The 5,095-nt window shown below is 31.7% G+C and overlaps 1 protein-coding gene across 1 annotated transcript in view; it reads left to right on the top strand.

The window, feature by feature from the left end:
• LOC111615135 overlaps positions 1-5,095 on the top strand; it is a 14,062-nt gene that overhangs the window by 4,546 nt on the left and 4,421 nt on the right. The window lies entirely within an intron of this gene.

Here is a 5,095-nt window from a genome sequence, read left to right as displayed (position 1 = left end):
AACATTTGTTTCTTGAAAATTTGATCACGATTTAAATACAGTATTTACTTTTAATATTACTGATATGTCATCGAAAAGAAAACGTGTTGTATTATCATTAAAAGACAAATTAAAGTATTTGTTTCGATTATCCGGATTTTTCCTTATCCGGACTACCTTCATTCCAAATTAGTTTGGATAATCGAGGTTCTACAGTGTATCTGAAAAAAAAAAACCACAACTAGCTAAAACCACTGAACGCCAATAACTGGTGAAATTTTGTGAAGAGGTCTGACTACGTGAAATTTTCTAAAATTTTTCACTTGGCTAAAACTCAAATAGGTTCCAACGGTAGTAAGTCTTTCCGGGAGGTACCCCACTTTTAGCAGATCGCCCAACAGTTGCTTTGCCTTATTTTATCAAATTAATCCAATCCAATTAAACCAGAATTTCTTCTAATTGTAGTCGAATTTATTTACTTAACTGTTGAGTTTTCTGAGTTTTATTCGCCTGCCTAACACATAAGATAAGAGCCAATTATCCATAGATAGTATTATTAAGATGTATGTGTCAGTCGCCCGTGTTCCCTTGCTCCTCCCAAAAATCGAATTCGAATTTAAACAGAATTGAAATATAAAATGCAGACTGATAACAAATGTCACGATAGATTATGAATAATTACACTGTTTGACAAGGGTTCTATTTCTGATATTAAAATGTGTGATTCTAAACTAATTTATCATGGGAAATTCAAATCTGGAAACAGAATTTTGTTGTCAGGGATACTTTTTGTGTAACATGTATATATATGTATATATTCACAGTTCATGGCAAACACAGACGTTATAGAGAAATGTGTGTATGTTGCTGCATGCAGTAATAATCGAACGTGACNGATAATTCACACAGCTAATGTTCAATCTCAAGTGAATCACCCTACACATTCTATAATTTCTTCTATTACAAGAAATAATTTCAAAATCGGTTTTCTCTCGATTTTTCAGAAACAGGATCATTTCGCCAACAGAAATATAATTAAAAGAGAGACTGTGGAGCACCTTGAAAGCTGGAAAAGATTACTTCGAGTTATCAAAGCTTTGAAACATTTCGAAAACGATTTGTTGAGTTGCAACGACGAGAAAGAAACAAGACTCGCTGATATTAATGAAGTTATTCAACTGATGGCAGACTTTAGTGGTACGGAAGGGATAACTGTTATTAAACCGAATTTTGCCAGAATGTTTCATTTTAAGTTATGTCCATTCGATCCTACCTTATTAAAACAAATACAATCGATGATTACAGAATTTGCTTATTATTCAGACTTTATGAAGAGAACGAAATTTTACGGTATGGATGCAGAAGATTTAGCTAAAATTGGTCTAGTAAACAAATAAAATGTCCGAAAACTAAACTCATTTTGGATAACTTCGATTATGGATATTGCATTAAAGTTAAATATTTTAATTAAGTAAAAATAATAAAATTTATGGCCGGCGTTATTTATGTTCAATACATAAAAATACAAATATGACTTTTTTACAAAGTTAAAACTTTCTGTCTGTCCTTTTTTCGCCGTTTTCACCATCAGCAATCCTTTAAATTAAAAAGTTCATAAAATTACGGAGACGACCTTTATTTTGAGGCTACTACCTCCACAACAAAATGTAAAAATAGGTAAAACGTCCTCTAGCCATGAATTTTATTATTTTTACTTAAAATGTATTATTGTGAACGTGGCAAGAACACCAGAGAACGCTTTTCCTATTTTTACATTTTGTTGTGGAGAAAGTAGCCTCAAAAGGAAGGTCGTCTCCGTAATTTTATGAACTTTTTAATTTAAAGGATTGCTGATGGTGAAAACGGCGAAAAAAAGAAAGACAGAAAGTTTTAACTTTGTAAAAAAGTCATATTTGTATTTTTATGTATTGAACATAAATAACGCCGGCCATAAATTTTATTATTTTTACTTAATTAAAATATTTAACTTTAATGCAATATCCATAATCGAAGTTATCCAAAATGAGTTTAGTTTTCGGACATTTTATTTGTTTANAGTGACGTATCGGATGAACATGGCAAAAGATTCCATAAAGACATTTCTACTATAGAAAGGCGTTATGAAGAAAAGTGGGTACCTTCTATGTTAGCAGATTATTGCTGGAATATCATTTGAGAGAAGAAAGATTCTCAATACAAGAGAAAAAGTGATGTGCATTACTATATGGTGGCTCATTTTTGTCAATTTTCTGTAATTGCTCATGTGAAATAAATGCTACAAAGCAAATACACTAAGATGTATATGTTATATGTTAGATCCCAACCTCCCTTAATATGATGAACTTAATAAAATCATAAAAAAACTGATTTTTTTCTTGAATTTCAGCTAATGTGTCCTGCACTATATCAGAAACACAAAGAAAAAATAAAATTGTGATTACTCATAAACTATCCCTGACAGAAAAAAACTAAAAACAGGTTTGAATTCAGTGCTTGAAGTACAACTAGGAACACAATGTATTTTTTCAGAAATAGAAAAAAAGTTTTTTTTTGCAGAACAGTGTTATTTTTCTTTATATATCAGAAAACAATTACATAAGTTGAATCAAATTATTTGCTTAACCCTCAACTGATGTTATGAGGTGAAGTTATACTTTTTGTGTTGTAGATCCAATGAACCCAGGTGTGACAAAGCGCATAAAACTGAATGCATATATGTAATGTTCTCTTTTAAGTTTAATTATTACTTTTGAAGGTATGGCGCTTTTGGTACAAAAAATTACTTCCCTCAAGATTTAAACTTTTTGGACTCAGGACTTCTTGAAACGCCGAGAAATGTAAAAAAATTCAAAGAGTTTTTTCTGTATGTTTCGATTTTAGTGTGCGTGTGGGTGTGTATTGGAGTCTATTTCGTTTAATATCTCAGAATGGGGTAAAGATTAAGAAATGAAATTTGTCATGGTGGCTTGTATATGAGGTATTAAATTTTGGTGGTGAAAGATGGAAAAAGTGGAGAGATAGAGGGGTCATGTAAAATTTTTGGTTACTGTGAATGTATGTAACATACGGTCTAATTTCGTATCTTTAAAATGCACTAAGCTGTCTATTAAGCCTTGTATGTCCTTGGATAATACATCAGGACTACTATGAGAGCATGAAATTTTTTCTAAGTTCATTTACTGATTTCCAGTAAGTAACATAACTCTAATTGTGATTTATTAAGTGATGTGCTTTATTAAGAGGAAGTTTAGAAAGAAGCGTAGAACACCGTTCTGAACTCCCTCTTACAAGTTAGTAAATACATCGAAAGAAGATAATTAATTATTATAGATGAGATTAAATCAAAAATAAATAAACTTATCACTTTATTTAACATAATAAGATAAAAGTAATATTATAATTGGGTGATTTTATATGATTACGCGAAAATATTCTTATGTAATATATGTTAACTGATTTTCGGAAATAGTCTGTCTTGACGTGATGGGTCTGATCTTCGCCATCAGGCAGGTCCAGTGTATGTTTGTCCGAACCCATAATGGACTTGATAAGAAGAGGCTCTCTTAATGCCCATGAGAGTTTTAAAGCATATAAATTTTTGCACTATTTAGGCAAAATATTATAAAAAAATACAGAAAAACTGACTTGAAACTGTTCAGATTTTTAAAAAATATTTATTAAATTGCAAACAAATCGCAAAATTCCAATATAGATTTCAAAGATCGAAGTAAACATTGCACAGATTATAATTTTACTTCAACAGGAAAAAGATTTTAGTAAATAAAATAGTTTCCAATTTAAGAAAATGCACTTGAAAATAAAGCAATTTACCTTCCCCCGTCTTTCCAATTTTTATAAAAATTCGATATACTGTATCTCGAAAAACACTCATTAATTCAACAGCGGATTTATCGTCTGCATAGACTCTATCACAGATCACTCAGAGCAGTAAATTGAACTTGTCCATTGGACTCTTTTATTAGTTCGGTTAGTAATATATTCAAAAGTTTGATAATTGAAAACTGTTCAAGATTGATAGTAACAAATTGTTTACAAATTTAAAAATCTAGCAAAGAGTTGCGTAAGTTTTCCGGCTGTTATGAGTTTCTATTAAAAACCTTTTATATAATGTGTGGCGCTATCAGTTATCAGATTTTGTTATAAAAACTATAAAATGGCAAAAAAGTTTAATTTGAGTGTAGGAATGTTTTATAAAAAGTGCAAATGTTAATAACGAATAAAATCGTCATTAATTAATTTTTATCTCCTTCGAAATACATGACCCCCTCTATCTCTCCACCCTTTCTATCTTTCACCACCAACATTTAATACCGTCATCAACCCTCATATACAACCATCATTCCAAATTTCATTTCTTAATCTTTACCCCATTCTGAAATATTAAACGAAATAGACTCCAATACACACCCACACGCACACTAAAATCGAAACATACAGATGTGAGATCCGAAAGGCCCTGGGTCTAAGTTAATAATTTTATTAATATGTTTAAATTATCGACAAAATATTACTTCATTTTGTGTGAAAAAACTAGTGTTTTAGACGTGGGAAAAATAGATGACAAATGTCATTTCCTTTCATCGAAGAGAACATCCGCTGTTTTTCCCATATCTGGTTAAAAATCTCGCTCAGATGGGAAATGGTTACCCCTCATTCATCCCCCTTTCGTCCGTTCTCACGAAAGAGTTACTGGACAATGATTGGACGAAATTTGGAAATAAAAGGAGAGATTAGTCAGAATTCGAGGAGTTCGGCGACAGTTCTTCGACAGATCCGAAGCATCCAAACTCCACACAGTTGTTCCTCCTGATGGCCAACGCCCATAACGGAGTCCGATAGACTAAGTCCCGAGTCTACACTTAGAAGAAGTGATAATTTTATATTTTGTGCACGAGTTAATCTCCCATACGAAAGAAAGATGAACCCTATCTACAAGGTGTCCTATAACTACAGAAACGAAGACGACAACTAACAGGTCGTATGTTTATAATAATCTTGTGAGCTCTCTCTCGAACGCGCATTAGCATAGATTCAGTCCTAGTCTATAGCTTGTCGTATTATCGTTGTATTTGGTTATTTGTATTCGTTTGTTTGA

Source organism: Centruroides sculpturatus, unplaced genomic scaffold, assembly GCF_000671375.1.
Source record: "Centruroides sculpturatus isolate CEXI.00-Female unplaced genomic scaffold, Cexi_2.0 scaffold2044, whole genome shotgun sequence".
Taxonomy (NCBI): Eukaryota; Metazoa; Arthropoda; class Arachnida; order Scorpiones; family Buthidae; genus Centruroides; species Centruroides sculpturatus.
The sequence above is the reverse complement of the archived record's forward strand: the minus strand, read 5'-3'. Positions and strand labels throughout refer to the sequence as shown.